Below are 20,926 nucleotides of genomic sequence, written 5' to 3' on the forward strand. Positions count from 1 at the left end.
CAAGGGACCTGACCCAGCCTTGTCTAAAGTTTCCTCTTTAGAAACAGACAGGAGGATTCCATTTCTTTGTCCTGAAGCAGACTTTGTCTTGCGGAGAAAATGCATTTTGGGACTCCCCTTTTTTCTCGCCCCCGCTTGACAAATCACCCGAAACTTTCAAGACAGGAACTGACCGAGTGGGCCATTAGTTCCCTTTTCAATGTAAAAATAAATAAATGGCTCCGGCCTGTGGGGATTGGGTCCCCGGGGCCCAAAAGGGTCAAGGGAAGGGAAGGCGCACAGCCCATCTCTCTAAAACAAAATCTAAAAAAAGAAACCGCTAACTCGCCGGAGACCCCAACCCCTCCCTGCACCACTCTGCAAACGAGCATCTTGGTGTGCTCTGAGTTGGGGGATGAAGTCCCCGTCGCTACTGAGGGTCCCTGGGGGCCAACTAGCCCCTGGAGAGGGAGAAAGGACTGGAGAGTATGTCGTTTAAGCGAAGCCTCGCCGTGTGGCGGCTGTATATCAATGCAGTAGTGGAAATAAAGCCCACAGCATGCCCATTCGGCGCATCACCGAGATGAAGAAGGGCCACTCCAAAGAATCAAAGCCCTTTTCGGCATCTACGAGAATGGTGGCAGCAGGGACTTCAGGATTAATTCTGTGCAATATAGAGAAGAGTGTTCTGAGATTCAAAGAAGTAGAGCGGTGCGGTACAAAGCCCGATTGGGCCAGTGTTATGATGAACTCCATAAGCTGCGATAGACGAGATTGGCGATTATTTTAGCTAAACTTTTATAATCTAGGTTCAATAGGATAATGGTCTGTAGGAGCTGCATATGGATGGGTCTTTGCCTGGTTTAGGGAGGAGCACAATGACAGCCTCATGCAGCGTGGGAGGAAGTATCTGTTTTTCAAGGGCCTCAGCATACACTTCTATTAGTTGTAGCGCTAATAGGTCTTTATAAGCCTTATAGAAGTCCCCTGTGAAGCCATCTAGTCCTGGAGCAGATGAACCACGCAGGGCGTCAACAGCACCAAGGACATCTGCCTCTGAGATAGGTTCTGCTAGAAAATCTTGCATGTTTTTCTCAAGATATACCAATGCAATTTCGGACAGATAGCCTGGCGACGTGATATTTACACATATATAGAAGCTCGTGGTCAGAGGCCTCCCAAAATTCTACCGAGAGGATCAACCTCCGACACCTAGTCTCCGTATCAGGAGCGTGGAGCATTACGGCATCCACATCGGCCAGGTCACGCTCAATACGTGCAAGTGTAGTTTGCAGATCTTTAAGAACTCCAGCATGCTTCGCTATACAGACTCCTCTTACATATGCCTTGAAGCCCTCCCATAGTACCGCCCATGTGTCAACCGTACCAGTGTTTAAAGAAAAATATTCTTCGATGGCATCGTGTAGCTCTGTGTTAAAGAGGTCGTCAAGAAGGGCTCTGCTCTGGAATCGCCATTTCCGCTCAAAACCCTTGGGACGAGGGACGAGCAGATGCAGTTGCACTGGAGAGTGGACTGAGTACGTCCTCGGTAAGGTCACGTGTGCACCGAACCAGCTAACAAGGCCAGGAGAAATCAACTAGTAATCTATTCTAGTCCAGGTATCGTGTTGGCCTGAGTAATGAGTGTAATTCGTGAGGATGGGATTAGGCTGGCGCCAGATGTCTAGTAGAGACAAATGCTCACAAAGTTCCAGTAAGGCGCGACATGCTCTAGGTTTGGTGTCCGTGGACGCAGGGGTGCAGTCTAAGCTAGGATTCAGTAGTAGGTTGAAATCCCCCCCATCAGCAGGAAGCAGGGCTTGAGTTTTGCTAAGTGGGATTGTAATGCATGGAAAAAGTCAGGAGAGTCAGTGTTTGGGCCGTATATACACACCAGCGCCGTCATGTGTCCCATGAGTAAACCCGCTACAATTATGTATCTTCTTTCATTATCTGCCAGCACAGATCAGGGGCTGAAAGGAACCCATTCATGAATAAGGATGGCAGTGCCTCTGGCGTAGTTACTATAATTACTAAAATACCTATGCGCTCCTCAGCTAGCAGCAAAACCGGAGGAATCCGATTTGGGTAGATGCGTTTCCTGCATATAGGCAATGTCCACATTATGTCTCAGCAAATAGTGGACCACCTATCTCTGTTTCCGATTATCATTAAGGTCCCTAACATTCCAAGACAATAAAGAGAGGCCAGAAGGGCCTTTAACGTTACTTAACCTAGATATCGGGTATACGTGTGTCGGAGTTGATTATAGACAAGAAGCCGTAAGTGGTGAATATAGTGACAGTAACCCATCCTGTAAAAAAATAGAAAGAATGCAACAGGGAAAAACGACCCCCGCCTATACCCCCTACCCAACCTCACTCCCCTCCAAGCGAGGCAAAACCATGGCAGTAAATATAAAGTGTAACACCAATAGCCTTTACACTGAACTAAAAGTGCCTAGTAATGGTACAATCTCAATAACCAAAACAATCCCAAAGGTGTACACCGTTGGGGGTGGCAACGCCACGTCAGACAACCAGCTATATGTCATATTACAGGTGTACGTATGGCTTTTAACCCCAAAGAAACATGTGATAAACAAATAAGGACCAATGTAGCAAACTTATCCAGTGCTGGAATTAGAAAAGAGTTCAACGCTTGCGTCGGAGCTGCTGTGGTGGGGGCGACGGTTCCCCCCTAATTTGCCTCAGACCTGTTGGTGTTTTGTTTATATGTATGACAAAATTCTTGCACTTCCGTAGGACTGTCAAAAATGCGTGACCTGCCCGCAACATCCACCCGTAGCCTGGTAGGGTACAACATGCCATACATCAAACCCAGATTGTGGAGGGCGGCTTTGACACCATTGTACTTTCGGTGTGCATCCTGTACCATTACTGTAAAGTCCCGGTAGAAGGAAAGTTTATAATTCTGCCATGTAATGTCCCCACAGACTCTAGCAAGTGCAGGGCAGAGTTGCGGTCCCGGGAGTTTTAATGCATGCAATTATAGGTCTAGGGGGACAACCCGGATTAGGCCTGGGACCCAAGGAATGATGGGCACGGACTATCACAAACCCAGGGGTGAATGACTCTCAGCCAAACAAATAACCCAAAAGAGTCTCTGCAAAAAGGTCCATGCGTCCGGTTGCCGTGGTTTCCGGAACAACCAGAATGCGGATGTTATTGCGCCTACTGCGTGCTTCAAGGTCTTCATTTTTGAGAGCCACTTCTTTGAGGATGCGCTCGACACGTTCCAATCTTTTGCGGGACTGAGCCGTTCCATCTTCTATGTCAGAGATGCGGGCCTCCGCCACATCTAGGCGACCATCATGTTCCTGGATTTTAGACCCCAAGTCTGCCAGGTTCTTGTCCAGCATGTCGAAACAGCTGTCCAGAGCTTTAAAACCAGCCCTCATCTCCTGCAGCACAGCTGAGGAAAGGGATGGGGGGTCGTTAGTGTGATCGATGCCCTGAGCACCTTCCGCCATGTTAGCATTGTTCCCAGGGGCCCCGTCCACAATCTTTTCGGAGGGAAGGGTCTTTTGCTTGGGGTCTTTCCGGCCGAGGGGCCGTTTCACCAGAGTAATCATGGGGGTGTTAGCAACTACCAAGATGTACAAGGGTGGACAAGTCACCAAATGCAGTTATCCAACAGACTGGGAGGCAATGGATTAGTTGGGGATCCGCGGAGTGCTCCTCACAACAGGCCTACTGCAGCAAGTAGTAGCGTGTGGCTGGCCCTAGAAGCGTGTAACTCGTATTCCAGGCGGTGATAGAGAAACCAAAAGGGGTGAATCTACCCCACAATTCTCCATGGCAGTGTCGCAAGTCTGAAGGGAGGTCGGATGCGATGGGTTCTAGGCCCTATACTCCTCAGGGGTCAGTGATTGGGCCCCGCAGCCTCAGGAGCACAACAGCCTGTGCCCAAGCAGAAGTCAGAGGAGATGTGGTGCTGATGTGCCACAGCCAGCGGCCAGTGCAGTCAAGGTGAGCTGCTGGTTGGGGAAGGAAATCGCCAGGCCTCCGTTACTGCAAAGGTGGAAGAAGCATCAGCTATAGCATGCCTCACGGGGCAGCAAAGGGCGGCAGGCAGGTAACAGTTCCGCTGTCCCATGGTGAATGGGACCCAAGGGAGAGGAAGCCACGCCGCAAGGCAGAAGATCCAGGCACACAGGCAGACCCCGGTTCGGCCCTTCCTTTCGCTTTCCAGACCAGCTTGCGCCTGATCGGACGCACCCTGGCAGAGCACAGGCCCTGTCCCCGCATGGCTTCTGGGAAACGGCAGGCGGGCGCCTTGGGGGTCGGGCGCAGCTAGAACTAGCCGCAACCGATCCAAAACTATTGTCGGTCAGGGGAGGGCCTCGCCACTGCCGCCCAGCGCTCGACCCAACCACAGCCGCTGCGGGTCCTCCTCACCTCGAGCCAGTGATGACTTGTAGGCTTCCCTCCACTGCACAACGCCGGAGAAGTGCCGCCTTTCTCAGCTGAATGTCTGCCATCAGTTCTCCCGGCACTCGGTGTTTCACAATGTGGACGTGGATTCATCATCTGGAAATGGCATCATCGTGACCGGGAGTGCTTCAGTGCACCGATGCTGCACTTAATGCAGAAGCAGCCACTGCAAATATCGGGGAAAAAGCAGGATCGCTGGGGCGTCTGGTGGAGTTTCAACAGCATGGTCACGCTCCCCGTTTAAAGCTTCTTGACAAGGACGCATGTGGAGCCGGCAGTGAGGTATGAGGTGAATACAAGAAGGAATCATTCCTAGGAGAAATTTTTGGACCCGTTTTGCCAAGGATAACATCCTTTGTTGTCTCTCCAAGGTAGGTACGCCTTGTTTTCCGTGGTGTCCAGGATTGCTCCTAGAAAGAGCAGCCAACGGGAGGGTTGCAGACTTGCAGAAATTGATTTCTCCACATTTAAGGTGAGGTTTAATTGCCTGAATAGTTGCTGACAGGCTTTGGTGGATGACCTTGCTGCTTTGTAAGTGGGGGCTTTGAGAAGCCAATCATCTAGGTAAGGAAAAATGTGATGATATTTGCCTTAAATAAGCTGCAACTGGCGCTAGACACTTCCTGAAGATGGGGGGAGCAGACTTTAGTCCGAAAGGTATGACGTGGAATTGATAGTGGTGTCGGCCACTGTGCATCTTAGGATTTTCTTCTGTTTTTGACATATGGGTATATGAAATATGCGTCCTGGAGGTCCAGGGACTCCACTGAGGCGGTGTAGCACATCTTGAATAGAGATCATGCGAACGGTTGTTTTTTGAGGAATTTGTTTAAGTTTCTTAGATCCACTACCGGTCTTCACTTCTTTACCTTTTTTTGGATCAAGAAGAAACAGGAGTAGAAACCTTTTTCTTTTTGTCTGAGAAGAACTCGTTCTATTGCTCCTTTTTGCAACATGTTGGTTACTTCCATCTGTAAGGGATGCGGGTGCTTTTGAAAGTGGGGCAGAGGAGGATCTTTATAAATTCCAAAAAGTGTCCGAATGGGATTAGATTCAGGACCCATCGGTCCGATGTTATGGCTTGCCACTGAAATGAAAATGTTGGAATATTTTGCCACCCACCCAGGATGGGATAGGTGGGATAGAGGCTGAGAGCTGTGGGAGGTCATTGGCAGCGACCGGTCTCCTTGCCCTGGCATCCTAATTTTCATCTATTAAGTAGGTCTTGTTGTATGCAACTACAGGTGGTTGGCAATGAGTAAACTGGGGTCTATATTGTTGGCCAGAGGAAGAATAGGCTGGGTAATGATATTGTTGGTAGCCTCCTCTATATGATTGGTAACCTTTCCCTCGGGAGCCACGAAAAGAAATTTTTCTGTACTGTAAAGTACCTAGAGAGTTTAGCCCTATCTGTGTCCTTTTAAATAGCTTGTAGAGCTTCATCAACATGGCTGCCAAATGACTCTTCTCCGTTATAAGGCAGATCGAGAATCTTCGTTTGCACTTCTGGTTTGAATGAAGTGGCTTTCAGCCAACCTTGACGCCTCAAGACGGCCCCTCCCGCTAAATGTCGGTAACCAGTGGACGCTACATCCATAGCGCAGTTCATTACTTCAGAGGCGGACCGCTCCCCTTCAAGAAGAATCTTCTTAGCATCTTCTCTGTTCTCTGGGGGAAGTTTGTCCAGGAATGGTGTCATGTCCGACCACATTTACCTATTATAAAGGCCCAATAAAGCTAGAGAATTCGCAGCACATACTGTCAAGGCTGACAAAGACGAAAAACACTTCCCGATGTTGTCAAGATTTCTGCCTTCTTCGGGAGGAGCTGTCAGAGGAGCTGAAGGGTTTTTAGAACGCATCTGCGCTGCTTGCAAGATCGCTGAATTAGGTTTTGGATGACCTATTCAGCAGGCCGGAGCGTCATCCAGAGCTTTATATTTTTTGTCCAGCCTTGGCAACACAGGTGGGACAGTAGCTGGATTTTGCCTTATTCTCAAACCTTCTTTCCAAATGTAATCAATAATAGGCATAGACCTTACCGATTTTTTGTAAGGTTCTTTGAAATCATATAGAAAACAGTCCTGTTGTTGCACCGGCATTGGTATATCAAAGTGTTTTGCCGCTCTTTCCAGAAGATTATGGAACCCCCTAATATCTTCAGGAGATGAATCTGCTTGAGGAAGAGAAGGGGATGCCGGGGTGGGAATAATGTATCTGTCCTTCCCTTTCCATTTCTTCTTACGAAGACGATAAGTGTTGCACAGTAGCCTCTTGAGGAGAGGGCTGAACAATTGAGGGCTGAACAATTGGGGACCCCAGCTGTAGAGGAGGAGAGCGAGCCTGTGCCTGTGGAAGGGAAGGCAGGGGAGGAGGAGGAGCTTGTTGGATACTCTCCTCTGGAGGAAACCTCTTACAGTCTGTCAGCATAAATTGTAAATCCGTCATCATATTTGAAGGCAGGTACACTACATCCTGATATTGATACTGCTGCTGTGAAAGTAATACTGATGACCATAATCCTCTTCATCATCAAAATCTTCCTGATATTTGACATTAAAGTCCGCAATTTTTCTTTTCTCTGCGATGGTGTTGTCGACGATTGCTGCTTTACAGCCAAACTTTGGCTAGTCAACGGAATCTCCTTCGTCGACGAGGGCTGTTTCTCCTGGTCCATCAATGGAATAGCCTTCGTCGACGATGAACTGTCGGAGACAGGGATCTTTGTCGAAGGTAACTGAGTGGATATCATCATTATCATCATCAATACCACCGATGACACTTCCGCCGTCGACAGGGCAACCTTCGTCGACAGCGGAAGTGTCATTGGTGGTACTGATGATGGTATCCGCTCAGTTACCTTCGACAAAGATCCCTGTCTCTGACAGTTCATCGTCGACGAAGGCGAGATCGACGAAGAGAGTTGTGTCGTCGACGAACTGCCGTCGGCGGGAATTTGCCTTTCGACGACGACAATGACCTCGAAGAGACAATCTGCTTAATAAAGGTGCCTGACCTGACGATGATGTTGTCGCCGACGAAGACATGGACGCTGAATAGACAGTGATGGTAGATCTGTAGAAACCATCGATGTGACCAGAATCACTTCAGGCGAGGATTTTCCCACCGACAAAGGTGTCGTCGCTGAGCTGCCCATCGGTGGACCTGAAATAGGCTTCTTGAAGGTGTGCTTCAGCTTCACGGGTGGAGTAGAAAGTTCTGAAGCAGGATTTCTTGAAGACAACATTTTCTTTTCTTTGTGAGAAACTTTGCTAGCAGACATACACTGCTTCTGAGACAAAGAAGATTCCATTTTTGGCGTTTTTATAGGAAGCTGCGACGATGAGCGAGCAGGGTCATCTAAATACCTTTTTTGAGGCGTTTTGGTGGAAGATTTAGAGGAAGCATCACTCTCCTCATCTGATACCACTGTGTCCCTTTCTTTAAGCCTCTAAAACCACAAAAGAAGCCTCCCTTCACAATCTTTCAAGGTCTTTGTTGAGAAAGTACGACATACCTTGCAATCCTTGGGCTGGTGTTCAGGATACAGGCAATAAAGACAGTCCTTGTGCCTATCATCAATATGAAGTCTATTCTTCCTGCAAGTAACACAGGCTCTGACGAGACCTTTTATAGGTGTATCTGACAATGGTGGGCGTCTGTTTAAATCACCTCAAGACAGATTTACAAAGTTGGCAGTAAACCTGACTGAATATTGAGGGCTCCCATCTCGACGACGGGGAATGATTCAAGCATGTGAAGCTATGAAAGTTCCAAAACTGGAGTTATCACATCCCTCCTGCTTGATAAGCCGCACACTTCCCAGGGCAGGCCCAGCCTCCTCTAACAGGCACCTTCCACTCTCTAACCCCCGTCAGTTTCTCCACTTCCTCCCTCTGCCTTGGTCCTGACGTTGTTGTAAAAGCGGCAATGGGCGGGTATTTTCTTTTCTACAGGGAGCCGCATTTCCTGTAAAAACAGCTTTAGAAATAATATAGTGGCTCTGCCACCATACTGTCCTTAGGAGCCCTGGGAGCAACCACTGTAAACAACGAGGTGTGGGGGAGCTTAAAAGGGGTTCGCAAAACATAATTGCATCCCTCCTGCTTGATTAGGCGCACCGCCCAGGGCATGCCCAGCCTTCGAGCTGGCACTTCCCACTCTCTAACCTCCCCATGCCTTGGTCCTGACGTCGCTCCGATGCATAAATGGTAAAGTGGTGTAACGGTGAAACGTAAACACTCAAAGCCTGTTAGTAGATTTTTGGGGCACTTGTTAAAATTAACTTGAATTTAATAGAGTGCATACACAGCTTAATTAAAAATGTGATGGAAAGAAAACCTTCGTAAAGTTACCGTTTCCTTTCACTAGCTAGTCATTCCTGCCACCTAGTGGTAATCATCAGTTTTTTTCTTTTAAAAACAAATGACTGAGAAGCACAGCCTGAGACAGCTCTCACTGCTTTCAGCTGGATACATGCCAGTTTCTTCCAGTGTCTGTTAGTTTCTTTGCAATGAAGACAATCTAATCAGTACTATCGATCCAGGACTAGGACAAGCACTGATCCATTACCTCACCTGACTGCAGTCTTCGTCCGTCCTATCATGACAGATAGAATGCCCACTCAATATTTTTCAAATCTTGTGGTTTTGAGTGTTGTATTGTATTGTAATTGCATTTATACAGCCCTTACTACCCTTGAGGCGTCAAAGTGCTTTTTTGGCGAGGAGCACGCTACTCTGGAACCCATAAAGGATTAGTGGTTAATTAGTATAGTAAAATATGAAAGTAATTAGAGTGGTGGATATGTTACTGTGGGGCATATTATCAAGGGATTTATCTCAGCTTTTTGGGCTTTAAAAGCCAAGAAAGCGGAGATAAAATTATCTCCCTATCAACAACAGGGTGCTAACACGCAAATTTGCATGTTAGCACCCTTTTTCTCTACGCTTCCCCTTGCATCTCTAATGAGATGCAAAGGGGGCGTTCCAGAGAAAAATAATAGTAGAAATGTTGTTAAGTGACATTTCTCCTATTATCAAGGATTTCGCTAACCCTGTTAGTGATAAAAAAAAGCAGCGCTAACCGCGGTTAGCACTGCTTTTTTTACACCTGGGGGCATATTTCCAACAACTAGTGATAATTTTTGTCTCTAACTTGTTTAGAGACAAAACTTATCGCCGCAAATCGGTTATTTTTATCGCAGATAAACCTTGCTATTAGCAAGGTTTATCGCAAATGCGATAAAAAACGGCCGCAATGCATGAATATCGCTGAAAAGTCAGCGATATTCATGCATTATCGAGCAAATGCTCTTAGCCATGTTATCCACCTCCCATTGGATAACATGGCTAAGAACTGCTCAGGGCAGGTGTTAGCTTTTGGAGATATTCGCGCTTAGCGTGAATATCTCCAAAAGTTGGTAATAGGAGATAGCGATGTTAGCGACTGTTTCCAGTCGCTAACATCTTGGCACGCCCACTTTGCATGTCATTAGTGATAAATATCACTGACATGCAAAGCGGGGCCCAAGATGGTCGCTATCTCCTATTAGCTGTCACTAACTGGTGTTAGCGACAGCTTGGTAATAGGGAGATAATTTTATCTCCGCTTTCTTGGCTTTTAAAGCCAAAAAAGCGGAGATAAACCCCCTTGATAATATGCCCCCTGGTATTTTCCTGACTTAGCCATGATATCCTATGGAAGGTGGATATCATGGCTAAGTTTGTGAGCCCCTATTATCAAGCTAACTCCAAACTTCGAGAGATTATCTTTGGTTTTCCAGCGATATTCCCTCATTTGGCAGTTAGCGTGAGGATTTTTTATCACTTCTGAGATAAACCTTGCTAATAGCAAGTTATCTCTGCGATAATTTCCGGCGATGCTTAGCGTTAAAAAATTCGTTGCTAAGCCTCGTTAGCGATAAATATCGCTAATCGTTGGTAATATGCCCCTGAGTTATTTGGATTGAGAAGGATAGTGGAGGCATAACGTGTCGACATATTGCACAAATTATGCATCTGTCTACTTTTATGATTTACAGATATTTTGAATACTTAATTTCAAAGCATCGGTTACATATTGTGTAGGTGTGAACAAGAACAATGTGAAAAGTTCCTGTTAAAGAAGCGCACTGACAAGATACCAGTGGCCTAAGTACACTATAAAAATGCAGGTACTTAAAAAAAAATACACAAGTGAACACAACGCTGCTTTAAAAATTGCTCAGTGCTTATTTAGTTAACATATGAGCATAGCACACTCACGGGAAATTATGTGCCCCGCTCTCAGTGTGTGATTCCCCAAAAAAGCAACTTCACAAGGGTAGATAGAGGCTGGTAGCTTTCGCAGAGCCCACATGGAGCGATTCTGTTGGATGTGTCTCCAGAAGAAACTTCAAGATAATGTTCAAGATGGTGTTTATAAAAAGAGGCAGTGTGCCCTTCAGTATGGTTCCACTTATTCTGTACAATCCATTTCAACAAATGGAAAATAACTTTTCTATACATAAAAACGTATTCAATGTCACAAAAACACATACATTTTAGGAGGAGCAAAATGACTCAGGTAGAAACTCAACCAACCACAGAAAACAAGAATGAACATCTATACTGCTGACACCGTAAGAATTAAAGTCAACAAAAAGAACCTATAAGTGTAGAGGCGAACTGGTATAACCTTCTGCGGACAATCTGGTATCATTACTTGACACAGCAGTGTGCTTCGTGGGTGCCTCAGTCACCCATACCGCATGCAGAGAACCAAAATTAAATTCCAAGCATCACACCAAAACCACAATCAATCTAATCGAGATGTAGCCGAATTCTGAATACAACAAAAAACACCTCAAATGCTTTTGCCATCACCCTTGTCTCAAAGCTAAGTATCGCTTCGCCAGACATCTAAGCACACGTTTGCATGCAGAACACTCACAGTCAATTTAAAATACCCTCAAGCAAGATGTCAAGGCTTAATCTATATTTATGGCCAAATCAACTGTTTTCCCTCAAACAGGTTTGACAGATTTATGCCAAGCAGCTTGGATAATCCTAACCAAACACTAAGGGCCCGATTCACAGAACGAATTTAAGACTCAATCCTAAATTTACTACTATTTTGGTATTCACAGAATGCACTTACTACTTTTGGCATTCACAGAATGAACTTAAGACTCAATCCAAACCTTACTACTATTTTGGTATTCAAAGAAGTTAGGATTTTGTCTTAAGTCTGTCTTAAGTCTGTCTTAAGTTTGTCTTAAGACAAACTTAAGACAAATTCCTAACTTCTGTGAATACCAAAAGTAGTAAATTCATTCTGTGAATGCCAAAAGTAGTAAGTGCATTCTGTGAATACCAAAATAGTAGTAAGTTTAGGATTGAGTCTTAAGTTCATTCTGTGAATCGGGCCCTAAGCCACTGTAACAATAAAATATGAATGGAAGAATTTACAGCCAAATAAAATATCAACAGAAGTTACCCGTAATACACACTGGACATAGAGATCTCGTTGGCATGTGTGCACCACGCCATTAGTGACATCCTCAACAAATCGGATACCTCAAATTGAGAAAAAAATTCAAACTGGGCTGAAATCATCCTCTAAGAGATTTACTGAAACACTGGCCAATGGCACAAGCCACTGTCTGAGCAGTATGGAGCATGCTGCAAGAGACACAAGGGAGGCTGCAATAATGCTATAGTAAGACCTTCATCTCAATCGCCTAAATGAAGCCCTAAATCTCACAAAATACATCTTTATAATCGATTTTGAAATGACCAGCCCAGAAGCCATAACTGCCGCCCCTCGCCATGGATAACAAGACTACAGAGAGGACCCTCTAATGTGTTTTGAGTCCAAACGTTTGCGACTCTGACATGTTTTTTTTTTTTACAGAGTTTTATATAGCGCGAACGTGACCCGAATCGGGTATCAGAGCGCTTTACATAGCACCAGCTGCATTACATGAGGACACATTCATTTTTGTTAGGCATGCTTAACCATGGATTGTCAATGCACCACCCCATCCGACTCCACTTGAGAAAACCACCCCTCTACAAAAGATCTGTGGGAGTCTTTATCAACTTTAAGCTTCACATGAAAGGCACACGCCTCCTTCTTATGTGAAACTCCGGCAGAAAGGCTTGGAGACTGTTCTTACCACGTGACATAACCTTTGAGCTACTTACATGCTCCTTTACTTTAGCTGTATCACACTCTGCAAACACACGGCTGTGGAACATTTTATCTTGGGGCTGATGGTGACCGTCTGGAGTTGTGTTTTAGGGAAGTGATTTCTGGTTTTTTTGTGTGAATGTTTTCTCTGGTGCCCTTTATGTGGAAACTTTGTGGGTGTCAATTAATTAGATTTTTTGTTCTTTGCAGTTTTTTTTACTACACCAGGGAAATGTATACTCTTATAGTTCAACGAATGGCTGGATTTGCATGGGTGCCAGTTCAGAAGCTGCCTCTTTGATAAAGCCTTATATGTTGATGAAATGCAGTTTTGACTTATTGGATTTGGTGTGCCACCTGAGCACATTCTAGTCATGTGTTCCTTAGACAAGTTATCCACTTAAGCTGTTAATACTCTTAAGTGACACGTATTTTGCTATTTACAGCATTTTTGCTTGGAAATGCCCCTTTTGAAAATGCGTATATGTAAGAGTTCCATATTTTGAATTTAGCCGGAAAGTAAAGTTATTTTAAGAGGGGCATCTACAACTCTTTTCTAAATAGAAGCATGGTTGATCGAGATTCTGGGTACATAGACCCAGAAAAAAATAGTTTTGCTTTTTATTCAGTAATTTTGTTTAATGGTTGGTTTATGTGCAGCTACTATGTGCTATGATCTTCTGTTAGCTCGTTGTTAGGTCTCGCCTGAGGCAGCACACGTGTCTTGTCTCTTCAAGTTCTATTGTATCTCAAACAAACCTAAAGCGGGCTTACAGCTCACCAATTAGATAACATTGGTTTGCATCTTCGTCACTCTCACTTCTTTTATCTTTCTTGGTCAGCGACAGATGGGCTGGTTTCATTTAGCCGCCGGTCTTGCTCCAGACTTATTTATATCTCTCTCTCTCGCTCACACACACACACACACACTTCAAGCTAGCACATATCACACAAATCACTCCACAATGCCACTCAATGCCACTTTCTTCACTCCTTCCTACACCATTCCATTCTCCGCCACTCTACGTCACTCCACTGTACAACACTCTACTCCACTCTGCACCATTCTATGCTACTCTGCTCTACAGCCACCAATTTATACCACTTCACTCTATGGCACTCTAATCCACTCTACAAGACTGTACTCCACTCTATGGGCACGATTCACAGAATGAACTTAAGACTCAATCCTAAACTTACTACTATTTTGGTATTCACAGAATGCACTTACTACTTTTGGCATTCACAGAATGCACTTACTACTTTTGGCATTCACAGAATGAATTTACTACTTTTGGTATTCACAGAAGTTAGGATTTTGTCTTAAGTTTGTCTTAAGACAGACTTAAGTTAGGATTTTGTCTTAAGTCTGTCTTAAATCTGTCTTAAGTCTGTCTTAAGACACAATCCTAACTTCTGTGAATATCAAAAGTAGTAAGTTAATTCTGTGAATGCCAAAAGTAGTAAGTGCATTTTGTGAATACCAACATAGTAGTAAGTTTAGGATTGAGTCTTAAATTCATTCTGTGAATAGGCCCCTTGCCACTTCACTTTAACACTCCACTCTACTTCACCCTATGCTGTCACGTGACAACTTAACTCGGCTACGATAGAAACTTGTCTTGAATACTTGACTTCTGTCTTATTGGTAACATGCAAGAGTTAGTATCAAGTTTGTATTTGTTTAATCGTTTGATGTGTCATACAGTCATAAGGTTTGCTGAAGCCAATGCTTGCTTAAAGATTGTTCTGACCAATGCTTGTTGATGTTAGCACTTTTTCCTCCATTAAACAACATTCAAGAAACATTAGGCAAATGAGCAATTATCTGCTGCAGGCGTCTTTGCATGTGTTAACCCTCTCCGGTAAGAACTGAAAGCTATTTAAAACTTGCGACAAACTTCTTGACCTACAATTAAACAAGAGAACATTTAGGAAATGCTGCGCGAGGTCTTCAGAAGGTTTTAAGACTTTTGCATAATACTTGTTCTTAAAACAAAAAGAAAACGAAGAGACAGAGATTAATGTACCTTCCTTTGAGTTTGCTTAGAAGACGAAAAGGGATCAGAAATCTTGATTATACAGTTAGTATAATTATTTGTACAGTTCCTGAGCAATGTTAGAAAAGAAAACAGTAACCCCAGTGTAATCATTTGAACAAACGCAGAATATTAGTGCACCTGTTGTTTCTTTTGTTATTAGTTTCTTTTAGTTTTGAGAATCCCTTTGGGAGTAAAGTGAAAGATAAATCAGGTTTGTGAATTTCATATTCAAGAAAACAATAATTGAAAACAAACTTGGAAAGTGATGGCATAATGAGATAATGTTGTATTCTTGTAATGTTCTATGAAGGTATACCCAATTGAGAAAAGGCAAAAAGATGTTTTGACTTGAAGAAGTAGACTTGGAGCTTGAAGGTTATTCTTCTTTCGATGGGGTGGTGCATGTGTAGAATTGGCATCTCTGCTTTGTTGCTTTCTTGTGTATTGATGGAGGTCGCTGAGGTGTTGGGTGATGTGGTTGTGATGGGGTACGTCTCGGCATTCTGGACGGTCTGGAGTTTGCGAAGTAGTTCCCTTACTCCAGTCTGCTACTGATGAAGGCGTGTGTGACCATTTTTCTGGATTTGGATGGGATACATCTGAACGTTTTTCGGAGTATGTGGAGGGCGTTGAAGCATGTCGAGGATACGTTGTTGATCTAGTGGTTCATCGTAAGTGATGAGTCAAGTATGATGCTAAGGTTTCGTACATGGTCTGTCGGGGTGATGGGGTTTCTGAGGGTGGGGGGGCCACCATGTGTCATCCCACGCAGAGGGACTGGAGCCAAGGACGAGGGCTTCTGTTTTCTCTGAGTTGAGTTTCAGGCATAATAGTCTGTTCACATAAAGGCAGGAAAATTAGGACCTGAAATCAATCTTGGATACAGGATTCATATTTTCAGAAAAGCCATCACCCATTTTGCGAGCTGCTGTGAAACATCAGGACTCCTTGCAGGTGGTATTCCAATCCCTCTAGTATCCCGGACATCTTCCAAATACCTGTATAGCAATAATCGAGCCATTCTCCCTCACCAGAAGCCATTGCCAGACAGTAGTTTCCTATCCCCCAACTCCAAGGCCTTAGTCAAAGGTAGTGGATCATTGTCAAAGAGCAGTCTTACTGTATAGGAGCATACTGAAAGGATTCTGTTTCTATAGTCATAAAGAGTAGATAAAGGAAATAGAAAGACCCTAGCTAAGCGTGTATAGTGTTACATGTAAAATGTGCATGTTACATAATGTACGACTTAATATACATACATTATGATATCATCTCCCATTTTCTACTAATTGAATGCCTACAAGAGATGGGCATCATACACATAGGTCATTTGCACTGATATCCTCATTCCTGAGAGATCGTTCTCAAAGGGTTATGCTGAATAAATATCTTTCTGATGTCTTCTCCCTGCCTTGTGGTATACCGTAGGGCTCTTCTTTGACCCCTACATTATTTAATTTGTACGTCTCTCCACTTGCCACCATTATTCGTCCCTGTGGGCGGCATGCAATATCATACACTGACGACACCTAAATCATTGTATCGATTCCCAAGGACACTGCAGTCACAGTAGCCAATTTCACACATTGTGTGTCTGCAGTAGCAGAATGGATGGGAAGAAACCTTCTTAAACTCAGTGGTGAGAAAACCGAGGTGCTGCATTTTGGAACGCATACCTTGATATGGAATAACACCTGATGGCCGAATTGACCTGACACCTTGCCTTTCCCATCTGATATAGCTAAAAATCCATGAGTGATCCTGGATACAGAGCTTTGTCTTAGTGGACCTGCCAATCGCACAGTGGCAATGTGCTTCTGTCTTATACGAATGTCGAAGAAAATGTTTCCCTTCCTTCCCATATATGCGCAGAAGAAGTTTGCCCTAGCATGGTTATGTCCAGAATCAACTATTGTAATGCTCTTTATTTTGACTCGATTACAGGTAGCACAGAACGCTCTTGCTAGGGCTATTATTGATATTCCTAAGCGTCAGGTTGCTTCTGTGGGTTTGTGTGAGCTTTACTGCCTCCCCATCAGAAAGCGCATTCAATTTAAAGCTATATGCGTGTTTCAAATAAGCCCTGCTAGGTTAAAGGAGATGTGCCATTGGTACATGTCTGGTGGAGATTTGCTATCATCCCACATGTAGGAAAGTGCCTCTTTTTTGCATGGATGCCCCCACTTTTTGCCAAACTGTGATGTACTTTGACTGAGTGTGCCCTGGGTTCCTGCCAACCAGGTACCCAGGGCCTATGTTCTTTCCCTAAACTGTCCTGAGGCAAAACCCAATTGTCACTCTTTGGCCACATGTAAGTCCCTTCTAACTGGTATCATAGGTACCAAGGGCACTGTGGCCAGGGAAGGCCTCTAGGGGCTGAAGCACTTATTGTGCCACCCGTTAGAGGCCCTGTTTCTTTACACACTCATTGCCCTTGCAGGCTGCGTGTTGTGGTGCAGATCAAAGTGAAGAGTTCCTGTGTGCCATGCCTACAAGCCACTGTCCTGGCATAGGTAAGCCCCATCTCTGGCTGGGTGAACTATACGAGGGGTGAGCCCTGTCCCCCTACAATGTCTCAGCCAATTCCTAGACATTGTAAGTGCAGTAATGCCATTAAGAGTATATGGTGCTGGGAGTTTGTCATTAGGAACTCCACAGCACCATGATGACTTTACTGAAAACTGGGAAGTTTGCTATCAAACTTCTCCGCACATTAAACCCACACTGCTGCCAGTGTGGGATTTAATGAAACATGCAATTAAAGGGCATCTTGGAGATGTCCTCTGAAAAAACGACTGAGAGCCTGACGCTCTCAGGGTCCTGAAACAATGCACATCCTGGGACGAGGTGCCAAGCCGCCTCCCCCAGGATGGGCAGGGTCCACGAAGGGGAAGCTTCAAAGGCTTGCTGCCATTGTCAGCTACCACAGCCATTTGCTGCTCCCAGAAACTGGCCGCCACCTGTTCGGACCCCAACTTTGGGAAGGAGAATCGGTGGGAAAACCAAGTTAGGAGAGGTGTGTCCACCTTTGCCAACCCTACCCCTCAAATGAGGGGGGCGAGGTGAAGCACAACGATCAGTCCCCACCATCTTTCAGATGGTGGGACCCAGCCAATCAGAGTTTGGCTTATGCCACCCTCCCACTGGAGGATGGCATAATAGGTGGTGTACCCACCCCAAGGAAGGGACCCATATAGTATTTAGGGGCAACCCCAAACCTTGCCTCCTCGGATAAGACATGACAAAAAGAGAAAAGAAGAAGGACGAAGAAGTCCTGCTGAACTAAGAAGAGGAGGACGCCCACTGACTAGGCCCTGGCCCTACCGCCCTGTACCAATCTCGAACCTGCTCCTGCAAAATCCTGCAAAATCCCGGCGTGGTCTGCATCGAGCAGGCCCCAAGAATCCAGAGGTCCTGCTCTACCTTCCTCTACCTTCCCAAACCAAGACTTTGTCTCCAGTGAGCACTGGATTTGCTCACCGACATACTGTAGCTTCCGCCAAATCAGTGAGTCTGCACCACTGCACCCGACGCCCACGGCCCGATTTCGAGTGTCCGAAAAACACGAGGAGGTCTCATTTATGATCCTGGCCTGAGATCTGGTGATCTCTGACCTGCTTCGAATCTACAATCGACACCTAGAGCATGTTTGTTGCAACCGGAGAATCCACATTGAAACCCACAGGGCACCCGACAGCAAAGAGGCACCCTGCACCCAGCCACCCCTGTGGCACTTCGGGTGCACTTTGTGTGCTAAACCGGATCTCCCTTTGTCCTGAGCCTAACACCAGGAGCTTTGTTCCCACAACCTTGTGACCTGCTTGTGAGCAGCCGCCAACCGGACGCCCCTTAAACTCCAAAACCCAAGTACCTACCATTAATCCGATAACATTATTACCTACCATAGGATTGGATTGACTGCTTTTCTTTGAACATTCTTTTAAGTGTGGAGTTGGTTTGTATGACAACTGGAAAACTGCATATGTGAAAAAAGTGAATTACTTCCCTTTTGTCTAGGAGATGTCTCAGTGTGATATCCAGGCATATCACACTGATTAGCAAAAGTAACTTGAAAAGTAATCCAAGTATTAATGTGTATTGTAATACAAAGTAACTGAAAAGTAATTCTGATTAGTGGTTTACCCGTAAATCAACCAACTACATTTGAACCTGCATTCAACTGTAATTTACTGCATACATCTTGCGAGGTATTATTTCACTTACCTGCACCAAGCTTGGCTTGGTTCTAGAAATAAAATATTAAAATAATATTTTGTATACAAACAAAATTGGTCTGAGTTCAGTCTTGTGTGTGAGACGTCATTTCTTGCCTGAGTGTCGGCTATCAAAAAAGCTAAGAAAAGGTACTATTCAGACAGAATTCAAAACGCTAAATGTGCAAATAAGGAATTATATAAAATACTCAATTAATTTCACAGACCAAATGACAACTACAGACCCATTACAAATGGATCGTTCCTGGGCAAACTGATAGAAAGTGCAGCGTTCGCCCAGGTGTCACAATTCATTGAAGACAATGACATACTTTCAGACTTCCAAACGGGATTCCGTCCGGGAAGAGGCACTGAATCTGTCCTCCTTGCCATCTGGGATGACCTAAAGAATACAGTTGACCGCAACAGGGTTGCTGCACTACTCCTCTTGGATCTCTCAGCTGCCTTTGACACGGTTGACCATGGCACTCTGAAACAAAGACTCTATTAATCCGGCCTAGAGGGAACTGCTGTAGACTGGATCGCGTCCTACCTTCGAAACAGAACTAATGTCATCCATACCCCACCTTTCTTGTCCAAACTGTACTCCACAAAAGTATGGGTCCCTCAAGGTTCTATCATCTCGCCCATGCTTTTCAACATCTACATGAAGTCCTTATCAGTACTGATCAATAAATGTTACCTCATGTGCTATAATTATGCAGATGACACCAAATACTCCTTCAACTGGAATGCCCCAAAGACATTGAAAAATCACCAATTTTCAGCTGTCTCAGAGCCGTGGATCAGTGGATGACCTGGAGCCATCTCAAATTAAATGCTTCAAAAACTGAAATACTCACGTGTGGAAAAATTACAACCCGCTTGCCGCATGGCCTGATGAACTGGGATCACTGCCTAAAGTATCGAGAGCAATAAGAAACCTCGAATCACCATGGACTCCAAGCTGTCGATGAATGCCCAAGTGGATAAACTAGCAGGATCAAGCTTTGCCACTATAAAAAAGCTGCGACTCATTTTCCCTCATTTGGGATTTCCACACCAGGTCCAAGCTACCATCTCCCTTGTTCTGTCCAAACTCGATTACGCCAATAGCCTCTACCACGGATCACCTTTAACAACCATGAAAAGACTACAACGGATTCAGAACTCGCTTCCAGACTACTCTTGCATATCAAACCGCGAAACCACATCTCCCCTGCCTTGAAAGCCCTGCATTGGTTACCCATTGCCAGAAGATCCGCGTTCAAGCTGCTTTGTATCACCCACAAAGCAATACATGGAATGGGACCACTCTTCATCAGGAATAAAATCACCAAACACATTCAACAAAGGAACCTCAGCTCTAAAGGAGCATCTCGCCTCAAAATCCCACCATACAAGAAAAAAAACATGGGTGGCACATCCTTCTCTGTTCAAGCAGCCAAACTATGGAACTCTTTACCCCCATCATAAGGTCCACCGACAACCACCATATCTTCAGAAAACTACTCAAGGTTTGGCTCTTCCCCACATAAGCACCATACTCAAACAGAAATTTACAGCATATCCCTCTGTATACAGGCATCTGTTTTCACTATAGATATGTACCTATCTTTGTGTATTACTTTGTATAAAATAATTATGTTGTTGAGAAAAAAAAAAAATAATAAATAAATAAAAATCATCTTTGGTCTACATGTACATACTTCCATTGTGCATCTATGTACTTTCCATGTACTTGGATCTGTATGTCTGTTACTTTTCTCCTGAAAAAGCATATCCAATGCACTACCCTATTTCTCATCCTGTGCCTCTATCAATATCTTTAATCTACATATACTTACCTCCTTTATGTATCTATATACTTTCAATGTAATTATGGATTTATATATTTATCACTTTCTTCTAATTTAGCATTTCCAATGCACTACCCTATTTCTCAGCCTATACTTCGCTCAATATATCTTCTAGCCCAACCTTCTGACTCATCTCAAACTTCTTCTACTACTCCTTCCAATGCACTACCCTATCTCTCATCCTATAAATCTATCAATATA

Source organism: Lissotriton helveticus, chromosome 1_1, assembly GCF_964261635.1.
Source record: "Lissotriton helveticus chromosome 1_1, aLisHel1.1, whole genome shotgun sequence".
Lineage (NCBI taxonomy): Eukaryota > Metazoa > Chordata > Amphibia > Caudata > Salamandridae > Lissotriton > Lissotriton helveticus.